Source organism: Dermacentor albipictus, unplaced genomic scaffold (genome assembly GCF_038994185.2).
Source record: "Dermacentor albipictus isolate Rhodes 1998 colony unplaced genomic scaffold, USDA_Dalb.pri_finalv2 scaffold_39, whole genome shotgun sequence".
NCBI lineage: Eukaryota > Metazoa > Arthropoda > Arachnida > Ixodida > Ixodidae > Dermacentor > Dermacentor albipictus.
In genome coordinates, this window is record NW_027225593.1 from 291,845 (window position 1) to 304,903 (window position 13,059).

A 13,059-nucleotide genomic window follows, 5' to 3' on the forward strand; every position below is an offset into this window, starting at 1 on the left:
TTGCGCCGCCAAAAAGCTTTGCCAATGAGCAATGCTTCCTTCAGGTCTGTTGTGTAGAGTGAGTGAATGAATGGCATGCCCTGTGTTCTGTGCCCAGAGAATTCAGGTTGAACATTGCAAAACGTTCCATCGTTACAGTCAACAAAGGCGACTTAGTCCGTTGCAAAGTCGGCTGTACTCAGATACATAGGAAATAACAAGAACGACTATGCACAGCGTCTGTGACTCGGGACTTTCCGGGTGCATCTGCGGGTGCCGTCGCAAAGGCCAAGGCAAAACACGCTAGAGTGCGCCAGCCTGCAATACGACCCCAGTGGGTTCCCTTAGGCAGGCGCAATGTGACCGGAACTTCGTACATGGGCGATAACGTTACTTGCGAGAGGGTCTGCTTTCCCCCTGTACAAGCCAATGCAATGACCATCGACAAATCATCGGCTGTGCACGAATGGGATAAGAGGCAGCCTCTGCGGATCGTGTGCGTCGCACTATTGCGTGCGACCGCCTTTGAAGGCTTCTACCTTATAAATTGAAAGAATGACTTTACACTTAAGCATCGCAGTGGTACCATGGATCGAACGCTGCGTGACGGGATGGTTTTTTCTGAATAAGCGGTAATTAACCACATGATCACACAGTCGATAAGCTCCAACGGTCGGCAAGAACCGGATAAGTCTCAATCGTGTCCTTCAATGTTCAGTCTACATGCCCCATACATTTAAGCGAATCGCGCAATGCCGAAAGCAGACATCATCGCCTTGTCGGAAACATGCAGTACCGACTCGCAACCGACTTCCAACGAGTGTGCTACTGGAAGCGACAGTCTTACAGGTGCGCTGGAGTGGCCACTTCCAAGAACAAAATGGCCACCCGTCCGTCCAAAGGGACGGGAATGTTGCCCTGACCACCGGATTGCGAAGCCAGGTGCGGAATTGTTGACGGTGATGTTGACGCCTGCGATCTGCATCTCAAGTGCGGGGACGTCGACGTTACACTGCCAGCTGGTAACATCGCCCTCTCAGCGACGCAAAACGAAATCAAAGGCGTCCGTTCGCTTTAACTTCACTCAATATGCACCCCGGGGCGTTGAACACTTATTGTGAAAGCACCAGCGCAAATACGCGCCACCGGTGTTCATCGCGATTTCACCGTTCATTTGAGGGAACGCGAAAACCGCTGGCTGCCAAAAGTTTATGCAAGAGGTATTTTGTGTGCGCTTCGGGAGCTGCGACTACAACGCACTATCACCAACTTATAGAGGCATTTCCTTGTAAAAGTAAATGTAGCAGTTTTCTCTTGTGAAATAATTATGCCTCTGCTTCGAAAGATATAAATATTAGCGTTAGACAAGCTTGTGGATTTTAATGAACGGCCTCAATGAGTACTTGACTCAGATGCCCATATGCACAAGTCGCCTCCATACAGTGAATCATTCAAGGTAGCAGGCAAGCGATTCCAGTTCGTGCTAGACTCTCAGCGTCTGCAACTTGTGCGCTGACGCAGGTTCTTGGTTATTATCATAGGTAGACGGCTATCATAGGCACTATCACAATACTAAGGGACGTATGCGTAAAGTCTAGGCTCGACAACTTCGGATGACAAATGGACTTTTACTCGAAACATAGTTAAATATAAAGAAAAGAAAGGAAGAGAACGAACATTTTATGCATATCCCACGCTGTGTGGGAATAGATGTAAGCGAAGCATTCTGTCCTGGATGCTTTGATTGACTATAATTAGCGCCGATGTTGATGGCGAAAGCCTAATTTCGGCAGCGTTTAGTTTAACACGAGACTGATGAGTTGGTATTAAACGTTACCTTGCGTGCACCACTGCTGTTTGTCTGTGTAGTGCACAGAACACACTGGTAGAGGGGTTTGCTTGAGGCGTTGTTGTGCGCCACATTTCATATCCTCTGAGTGGGTTAAGCATAGGCATTGCCTCGCATGGCACATCCCATTGTGGCAGAAGTATTAAACTTGAATTGGTTAATGGGGCTTATCGTGCCAAAACCAGAAGTATGAGGCACGCCGTACAAGCAGACTGCGGGTTAATTTTGACAGGGTAATGTCCTTTAAAGGGCCCCTGAAGCGGTTCACACAAATTTTGTAGACGCGTAGGGTACAGCTTAAGTAGAACATTCGCACCACAATATAAGTGAAGCGTTACCTATTAATGGAGCTACAAGCGATTACAAGGTACCCTGCTCCCTAGCCATGCTGTTCCTCCTCAGCTCGCTCGCCGAGCCATCCTTGCTGAGCTCCGCCTTCACTGGTTCTGCATCACGATGCGACGTTACATCGTCCACTCCCGGTTGTTGTGGAACACCCCCCGCCCGCGCGCAACCTCTCCGCTGGCCGCTTGGCCGTCCACACCTAGCGAGAGCTATTGAAGCAGCGTTCGTTGCGAGCATTCTGTCACAGCGCCGAACGTGTCTGGTATTCCGTTAAGCACACTCTAGCGCAACGTTTCGACAAAAGGGTGGAAGCATCAACTCAAGATGATGAAGGAACTGATGAACCGTAGACGTACGTCAGCTGCCTGATTGGTCTCCACGGTCCAGCCACCCGTGGGCACAGAGCTTAACCAGCCAAAGAGCTGATATTGCTCTAACCAAGTGTAAAACATTTTAAACATTTACCAAAAAAAACGCATAAAGAATTACACTCGTGCGAAAAATTTACACCAGCAGCAAAGAATACATTTTGTTATTGCTACTGTGTCTGGTTGAGCGCTATGTAACCAGGTGGCTGCACCGCGCAGACCATTCACATTTGCGCGTCTATTCATCCATTGAAACGACATGCAAGGGGACACGGCCAGGCCCTGCCCCCTTCGCGGTTGCGTTCACCCTAATACCGGACTCGCGAAACGCGATTGCGTTAGTAATCTTCCCGTGTAAAGTGATGGCCGCAATCGCGCAAATCCAGGCGCGGATCCAATAGCGGCAGTACAATGCACTGCAGTCAGTCCACTCGTCTACTGGCTTACAGAGGGACACGATGTCGCAGCTTGACATATTGCCAGCCGCTACGTTTGCGGTCCACAAAGCAACAAAGTCGAATCATAGCGCTCGCGAAAACACAGACCGACACTGACGGCGCAGTTCTCGTCAAAGATGGACCAGGCTATAAGAGAAGCAGACGACACTTGCTGGGTGCAGGAAGTGCTTAAGTGTACTTAAAAATTTTTCTTGTGCATTCCCTCTATGTTTCTTTCTTTTTATAAGAACAAACAACTAACATTCCAACTAATACGAACATCATTTGGTTCCCATAAAGTTGGAAAAATTATCAATCACACGCCCTGGTCAGCCAATGGGATAGCTCGATCCCCTGACGTCATTGGGGAGATTTGCATAATATAGGTAGGGGAAGCTTAAAATTCCTCCGCATCAGTGTGGTGCAATCGGCAGTGATGTGCATTTTAAAATCTTATATAAATAAATCACATGCTTTACGCGGAGCACTGATATGCCTGAAATAATGATCTGAAGGACCTACTCTAACGACTGAATACGTTTGTACAAAATTGTCAAAATCGTTTCAGGGTCCCTTTAACTTGTCACGAAATCTATGTGCATGTGCGTTTTCTATTTCGTACCCGTCGAAATGCGGCTGCCGTGGCTGAGATCAAATCCACGACCTCTAGGAATGCAATAGCAGCAAAGCTACCCCGGCGGGCACAGAAATGTTCATTTAACTGCCGACTGCTTCGCTAGTGTTGCCTGGATGTTGCATTGCGCTTTAATTAATGCGCCTCTGCTGCTGCGTGCCCGGTGTAGGTTGTCCGCTTGAGATATTTGTAAGGTGTTTATTTTTCAGAAATAGCAGTAACATGCTGTGCCGTACCTTTAACCAAAGCTTATCCAGCTCGTATAGTAATAGGTTTGCTTGCCTTCCATCCGGACCTCCCACTTCCCTTGTATGTGAAGTGCCTTTTGTCCTTCCTCCAATCTACAGTTTTATCTACCTCCCCTCTGGACTCGCACCTTAGTAGAAAAGGAAGCGCTGCAGCTTCTGAGGGGAGTCACGCATAATTACAGCTATAAAGAGGTGGGGTGAAACTAGTTTTTAGCTTCGCGTTTCTACGCCGACTCGCTTCTGTCATGTATGCACACCCAGCGACCCACCCCCACCTCCCACGACGCGGTGTGCTTCGCTGTAAATCACTGCTGGCAATGCCGCGCGCTCTTATTCTCGGGGCGTGTGGCTTTCTCGCATAACTTTATAGCAAATCTGACCGACTGTGTTGCAAAAGTCTTTCGCGGCCGCCATCTTTCCCCGTAAAAGTTCATGCACGAAGGCGGCCGCCCCGTCGTCGTTGCAATGTCGCGAGTGATGGCTCCTGCAATTGCCTTAGCTGACTTCCAGGAGCAGTTCGTAAGAGCGCCACTGCAAGATGAAATATTGCAATCATAATGGCGTGACAAAGCTGATAGACAGACTACAAAGGGGTCTATAACATTGGCATGCAGGCGCAGACACTGTGCATCGCACCCATCATTTACAGCGAGGACTTGTTGCGCCACTGTTGGGCGCAAATTATGGTAGCGCAGAACAGCTGCTTTTGCAGGTCCTGATATAGTAACCTGCATTCGTAAAGAACTTTCTCAGGCACCTCATGTGAGACGTAAATTATCGGCATATACAGTGATAAACTAATTCCCGCATAGCTACAGACGATATGCCTTCAATCTGTACTATCAGCAGCGCGCGCATGCCTTCATAGCGGCGCCTAGCGTTCAGCAGTATCGTAAACTAATAGCTGGCACAAGGAAAGTGTTGAAATTTGCATATATATATGTATACATTTTTGCTTATCGTGTCCTCCCCTCAAATATCCGTTTTTTCAAGAAATGACATACCTCCGTGTGATTATTTTTGATATCATAATGTGTAGAGGGACGCTGACATGTATAATAAAGTATTTCTGAACGCGCCCACTGTATCTGGTGCCCAATGCAACTGAATTGTTTTTATATGTATGACAGCAAATATAGGGAGAGAATATGCCCCCTTCCTATAGCAGTTCTATAGCAACGTAAATAAACACAACTAAAATCCAAGTTTATCACTTGGAGGTATGCTGAAATATTTCAGCGTTATCGAAGCATTGTCCCTGTCTCATCATCTATTAGGACAAAATCGCCGCAATCAAAATACCTTTTTCAAACGCTTAGGCGACAACTGCACCTGCCCCTGGCAGTAGTGACCTTGTCAAGATAGTGTTAATGTTATTTTACATGCGCCTCACTGACATCAACCACTGATGACAAAAAGCGACCGCTTCGCAATTACGGACCCGTGTTTTCAGTGTTCGTCATTTAAATGTCGTGCATGCGCACGCAAGATCTGACATGCAGCGCTAGTTTTACCTCACCGCGTTAAGGAGCAATGACGTTCGTCCAACTCTCGGACATTTCGGTTCGGCGACGAAATGTCTCTCTCAACAACCAACGACGAAGCAAAGGCCATGTACACGAGTTCTCATTACCAATTCAAACCGCTTACATTTATGACTGGCTTCGTCATTTTCCAAACATTCATCCACGCTTGTGGCGCGAGCTCTCACAAAAACGCGTTAAAATATAATTTCGACTTAAAATTTGTTGCCGTAATATAATGCATCGACAAGACACGAGATATTGACTCACCTTATACGAGTGCCGGATGCTTCGAGTTGTGGTCCCGCACGGCTACACGTGGCGTCGCTCCTGATAGGCGATGCGACCACTCAAATAATATCCACGCACTTCACTCGAGGCAAGCAAAAGTGAAATGGCAGAGAGCAACTCTTCCTTTGGTCTCGTGCTCTCTGGCGAGACCGCTCCAACTGAGTCGAACGCGATTGTGGACGAGCGAGACTAAATTGCTTGCCGAATAGAGAGGCACCACTAGTGGACGCTTTCAACAAGAAATTCTCGTGATCCCTTACAAATATATGTAGTGATTCGAAAGAAGGAGGAAATGAAGCTCCACTCTTCCCTCCCCGTTCTTCTGAAGTGGTTGCCTTTGGTGCAGGCAAAGTTCCACGAAACTGCCGAACCCTTCCGAACTGAATAGTGCAAGGCCAACGACCTCCACAAAGAATCAATTGGCAGCATTCAGAATTCCAGAGATCTGCTGACCCTTGCCGTGCGGGCCGGTTTTTTGCACTTTGCGCTTCTACTTCCACGAAACAGCAAAAAGACGTTGTTGGCGTCAGCACCGCACCTGGCCCTTCCTGTCCACGATGGCAAGCCCAAAGGAATATTAGGCGGAACCGGCCCATTGTGAGAGAGAGAGTCGCCCCAAGCCGACTCGTGTCGCAATCCGCCTTTTCTTTTTCCTGCGCTGCCGCATGCCGCATGCCGCTGAAAACTTTTTGGAAGGATCCCGGGGCTTTCACCGGTTGATTTGTGTACCTGCGTCCACTTTGAGTGCGCGTCGGTTGTGCGTTTCCGGGATCGCGAATCATTGTTCATGGCTTCTTCGGGACCGCATGTATTTCCTGGAAACCACGTAGCGCTCACCGACTGCTGGGTGCATAGAGTTTCTCACTATAGCACCTAGAGGCAAATCTGGCGCCACCGTCTATGGGAGTTTGCTAAGGTGCCCTGTGCCGTCATGGGATTGACGGTGTACGTGTCGGCGAGTCTTGTTTTGGCTGGTGTTGTAAGAGGCTTCGCCTAAAACGTAGATTTCGCTACACAAATAATGCATTCTTAATGTGAGATCTTCATAAAATGTTTCCATTAACGTATATTACATCTTCCAGTGACGTTTACTCACCTACAATTCATAATCAAGCGAAGAAAAGAAAGAACAGATGACGAATGCTTCAAACGTGAGCGCGAATCTTGTCGTCTCTCTCCCAACTTTAGAGGCCCGCTGATGCTTTTTACATTGCATATAATTGTACATGCAATAACAAGATTTTATAGTTAAACAAAACATGTTTTAGTGTAACAATAAAGATATAAGAGATTTTTGCATGCTCTTTTAGTAAAAAAATTAATCATCGTGACAGACGAGACTGTGCTTCCCTGGCTCTCCAAGAACGATGCCAATGCGAATCCACAATATACCGGCATTACCATGCATACCACAGCGCAGTTAGAGTGTACTCTAGAGCAGCAGCGCCAGATTTTCCTCTAGGTAATATAGTGAGAAACAATATGGCTGGGTGAGCAGGCCTGAGTAGGGTGGCTTAGCCTCAGTGCGCTGTTCTGCAAACAGTGCGGCCGGTAATGGCACGCCGAGTTCCGTTGGGTGATGCGACTGCCTTGGAATTTGTCGCTGAACTCAGCACTGGGACATCGCTTATTGTATTCTTTTTACGCAGTATTCAGACATATCACTTATTTAAGAAGGCCTCGATCGCAACCTTCTGCGTCGGATTTATCAAAGCGGTGCACTTGTTTACATCGACATCTACATCTGCAGATCGTTGTTATCGCCAAATATTGAGGAAAAGGTGCATCGATGATATGAACTAATGTCAAGACGTAGAAAAACATACATATCTCTGCCTATGTGCCGTTTTGTTACAGCTTGAGACGTGTTAATATGAGCGGCCGAACCATTTAAGCAATGACAGCTGTCATCCAGATACATATATCACAGTTGTTGGCTCAGCGCTGTATCGCCACTTGCTGGTCATTGTGTGCGCGTCATGCGAAGTGAAGTATAGTTGATTTCAAATCGCTAAGGCCAGGACTTCACTACATAAGCAGTATCGTTCGACCTAACTGCCTACAGTTCAGTTCAGGTCCACCGTTAGAGGATAAACAAACTCGACGGCGCCAGGATTTGCCTTCGCTGAACAGGATCGACATTGGCTTAAACTTCGTGGGCAGGGCTTGATATGGTTGAAGCTTGTGCATTTAAACTTCGTAGGCGTGTTTAGCTCATTTTCAGCACGAATAATTATACATACAAGCGAAGACGCTGTCGCTATCGTGTTGTCGGTTTGATGGGTGATCGCGTGGGGTTCGGTCGAACGATGGTCGGCACGCTGATTTTGCCGGTGCCGTCGACAAGAAAACCCGTCGCAGTACGACAATTAGCACTCGTCGGTTGCGTCGTTGTAGGCCTGGTACGATCGGATCGTTTCGGTGACCCACAATAGTCGGTAAATCGTTGGAATGAGCGTCTTGTCGGTCGCGTATCGACCCTGTGTTACCGCGCTTTACGAGTACGTGAAGTCAGGTACGCGCTTACACCACCAGCAAATGAGGACCGACGTTGCAAGAAGACTTCCTAAGCGGCTTGATCTAATTAGGTGTAGTCCAAGTGTAACGCACACCTTTTTTGTTAAATTTGGTAGCCATCAATGAAAGGCAGCAACTGCCCGGCTCACGGTGCAGTCTGGACGACCCAGACGAAGCCCTGGCGGATTCCTATCTTAAAGTGGAGTTGCAGTCTTACGCTACGCATGTTTTGGGTGCCGTACTGACGTCGAGCTACCAGTAGAATTCCAACACGGTACACGGCACGAGTTCTTTAGGAGCGCGCGTCTGAGCGCGTTTTTCTTTTTTCGGGGGACTTACCGGCGCCAGGCCACGCGCGCAACCCTTCCAAAATCTTTCGCGATTAATCCGCTAGGACAGAGCTCATGTGCTGTCGCGTCATGAAAAAAGGCGGATTGTGGATGGCAGCTATGAAATGGCTGCTATACAGGGCGCACGTGACAGCCGTGTTCGAGCATGCACAACAGCATTCTTGCAAACCGTCAATTTCTGCAGCGCTTGTCCTTGCGTTGTAAGTGAGCATGCTAATTGTCGACATTATTATGTATATCGCGAGGCTTCGGAAACCGTTGCACCCTCTGACAGTTCGCGACGGTAAGGACGAATAGTGCCAATGGGGAAGGACAGTTCTCGGCCATGCAGTAGAAAGAAGGGAGAAAAGCCCCTCGTTGCCTGGGGTGCTGTATTACAGGCGTACGTGACAGCGGAGACGAACGAGGTCCCAGTCGGTGTGGTTGGAGGCGACATACATCAAAAGTATGTCGGAAAGAGTTCGGTTAAAGCGCTTTGTTAAGCCGTTTGTTTGCGGGCGATATGCGGTGGCACAGCGATGAATAATGCGGCATTCAGTGGAAAGTTCTGGAATGAGATGGGCGAGACAGACGCGGCCTCGGTCGCTGAGGAGCTAGCGTGGAGCGTGGGAGACGCAGAACGAACCGTTGAAGCACGATGGAGGCTACATCACGAGCCGTCGCGGCTGGCAAAGCGACCGTTGCTGCATACCTCGTGAGGTGGTCTATAGGCACGATGACTCAGCGAATGCCAGCAGCGGTGTATGTAAGAGGGCCATATATCTCTATCCCAACCCGGTCAGAGGGTCGCGAAAGGCACTGCAAAGATTGCATTGGTCCAGAGAAGCGAGAAGGATAAGGCTTGCGGCGTTGACATTCTGGGCAAGAAATAATGTACTTTTGCACAATTGTGTATACATACCGCGCCAATAAAACCTATGACGTAGTCTGGCGTACGTCTTGAAGATACCAGCGTGTGCGCACAAACGACCGGCGTGGAATAGCGGCGCATACATCAGTGCGGAGATGCCGTGGTATTAAACCATTTCGTCGCGCACGGCGAAATGCGACGGTTCTCGGCGTAGCGCTCGGAATGGCGGGCGTGCAGGCGTAACAGAGGGGTAATCTATCTAACACGAAACACAGGAGTCCTTGTGCTGCTACAAAGTCATCTTGACGAACGCTAATGGATCAGGTGGTTCGTCTAGGACGTAGACACTGATGATGTTGGCGTTGATAGGCGAGTGCGAAAGATCATCGGCAACGGCGTCCTTCTTGTCTGAGCGGTACACGAAGCGGATGTCGTACTCTTGGAGCGTCAGTGTTCACCCCCGCTATAGGCGACCGCACGGATCTTTGAGGGACGACAACCAGCAAAGATCGTGGTGATCGGTAACGACAACGAAGGACCGGCCGTACAGCTATGGACGAGATTTTGTTATCGCCCGGGTAATCGCTAGACATTCTTTTTGCGTGACTGAATAATGGACTTCAGCTTCCGCTGGGCTTGCGCAGCGCCATGACCGACACCGCTAGCATCCGTATGGATTTCCATGGGACAGCTGGATCGAAATGGTGCATTATCGGTGGTGTTGTGAGCAGGCGACACACTCTAAGAAAAAAAGGACTAAAAGGGGTAGGGAGGTTAGTCCTTTTGGGGACTAACTGATTTGCCACAACCATTAGTCCTTTTTGGGACGAACTGACATGGGATGAACTGTTACTCCCCATGCGCTTGCTCCTTTGGGGACTAACAGTTGCCCCTGCCCGATGGTCCTCAAGGGAGTAACTGTAATTCGTTCCGATGCTCCGCAAAGGTGGAATTAATTAAATTAGGCATTTATACCCTAATAAAAAAATTATAAGCTGAAAAAAAAAAACGTGCCCGAGAGCAGGAGTCGAACTCACGCCCTCTCGGTCACAAGTCAGGTACTCTAACCACTCCACCACGTAGATTCTTTATTTTTTATTATTGCATGGAATTATCGGTACTGTCAAGCCAACGCAGTTACATTACATATGAACATACAAGAGCAACAAATTCACAGATAGTATACAGTCCAATGACAGTTCAAAATTCTGGCAAACACACACACGCGTTAGCTGCCTCCACCACGTCACTTCCTTGAGAAGAAGGGATATTTAGACAAGGTTAAGCATGGGAACGTAAGTGCGGCCATACAAAAGTGACTCCGTATTTTGTGCAAGCTATGCAGTGAGAGTCTAACGTTGAGTGTACTTGCAACTATAAGCGACTGCGAAAAGAAATCAGCCCGAGTATTTTTAGGGTGATTTAAACTGAGGCACTACGCCATGTATGCGTGTAGCGAGTTCAAACGGGGCACCGAAGACGACAGACAAGGGCAATTTCTCTGTCGCTTAGCGTGTGCCGTTTGAGCTACACATCGCTTCAGTTCGCAACGTCCTTGGTACGGAAGGAACTTAGGTACTGTTGACCAAGAAAATCTAGCCGTCTATCAATGACTTGCGCGTTTAATGTGTATCGCTCACTTATGGGGTGCGCACGAAGGGCATGCCTCTTCACATTCCAGTTTTAAGTTTCACGTAATTTTCTCACGAAGAGGCAAGATGCTGCTTCGCATGTAGTTCAATAGACAATGCACGAACTTCGAACCATTCACGATTTATAGACAATACCGTTTTCGCCGCATCACTCTATGACACGGACGAAAACAGCGAAGTGCCTGGGGAGTAACTGATGCCGTTCGTCCTCCCATTGCTCTCTTTCCGAGCAGGGACTAAACACTTACTCTCCGAAATTTGCACACGGCACGCACATTCATGCAGTTAGTCCTTTAAGGGACGAAAGCGCCCTTTTTAGGACTAACGGCGCAGTTACTCCCGTTTTCCCCGGGATTTTTCTTAGAGTGCATAGCGTCGCAAAGGCACCATAGCAAGGCAGGGACCACGCGGAAAGATTGAGGACTCCCCAAAGAAGCTCTCTCAATGGTGCCACAATCGATGCGAAATATCGAATGTGGTGGCGGAAGTATCACCAGAGGGTAATGAAACGGGGAAAGTCTCGTTTAGACGTGGGTTTCGGGAATTCTTTAACAGCACGTAGCTTGGCGGCATCAGGGATGAACCCCGTCCTTCGGCACGACATGTCCGTGAATGGTGAGCTTGTGTGCACCGAAGTGACCTTTCTCTTTAGAGTTTATATGGGTACCAACGTCACTGAGACAACGTAATACCGGCTACAAGTGACGAAAGTGAGTAGAAAGATCGAACGCGAACATCACCCAAATAAGTCTACCACGTGTTCCATTTGTGGCCTCGGTGTAGTCGCTGCCTTAGCGTTGAGTCTGACACGGCTGAAGAAGTCTGACACGGCTGTGGAAGACGCGACTGACGCCAACTGGAAGACGCCTCAGCGTAGGCTTAGCCAGTCAGACACCATGAAGAACGCCGAGCCCGAGCCCCACTTGCGTAGCGCTGGCGATGCGCAGCTCGCAGAGCGCACTTCATGGTTACACCTGTAAAAAACTCAGGCTGAAAAAGACGGCGTTAGGAGTGAAAGTAAACATGAAAAAAGGAAAGAATATTATAGAACTTAAGTTATAATAAATTTCCAATACTTTCACCGGTTTGCGGAACGGTTCAAGAATGCTGCTCACTGCTTCGAAATCGAGAGGGTGACAGATCAAGTAGCACGCTTTGGTATAAAATTTGCAAACAGGGATGAAGCACCCCAGAAAGGGTGGATGACGTTTCGATAGGAGGGTCTACCTTCGAGAAAGGCGGCCTTGTCATCATCGGCAGGTTAGGTCAGGTTATTAAGGTGACGTCACGTGGGGACGCTCTCGGCTGTAGATCAAGAGACATAAGAAGAAAAAAAAAAGATATGCGGACCCCACGCACTGTGGGAATAGATGTAAGCGAAGCTTGCTGTGCTGTTTGCTTTGATTGGCCGTAATTTGTGGCGATGGTGATGGCGATGTTTAATTTATTCAACGTTTCGTTCAGTACGGGAGTCGTGAATGGATGTCAAGACTTACCTTAGGTACAACACCGTTGTTTGTTTGCGTAGCAAATCGAATACACCGGAAAAGGTGTTTGTTTGAGGCGTTGTGGCGCGCCATACTTAATAACCTCTGAGGGGGTTGAGCCTTGTCGTTTCCTCAAATGGCACATCAAATCGTGTCACAAATATAGAAATTTATTTGTAACATGGAGCTGCACGTGCCAAACCGCAATCGGGTTATTAGGCACGCTCTAGTTGAGAACTCCCGATCAATTTTAACACCGTGATGTTATTGAACGTGTTCCTTATTCTAAGTGCACGTGATTTTTTTTAATTCGCCCTCGTCGAAAGCGCGGCTGGCGCGACCAGGATCAAACCGTCGACCTCTAGCAATGGCATAGCCGCATAGCTACCGCGGTCGGCACAGAAGTGTTGATTTTACCTGCGACCGGTTCAGTAGTGTCGCCTAGACCGTACGGTGCGCTTTATTGCGGCTCTGCTTTTGCACGGTCTGCGTAAGTTGTCCGCCTGAAAAACCTGGCATTTATACCGTG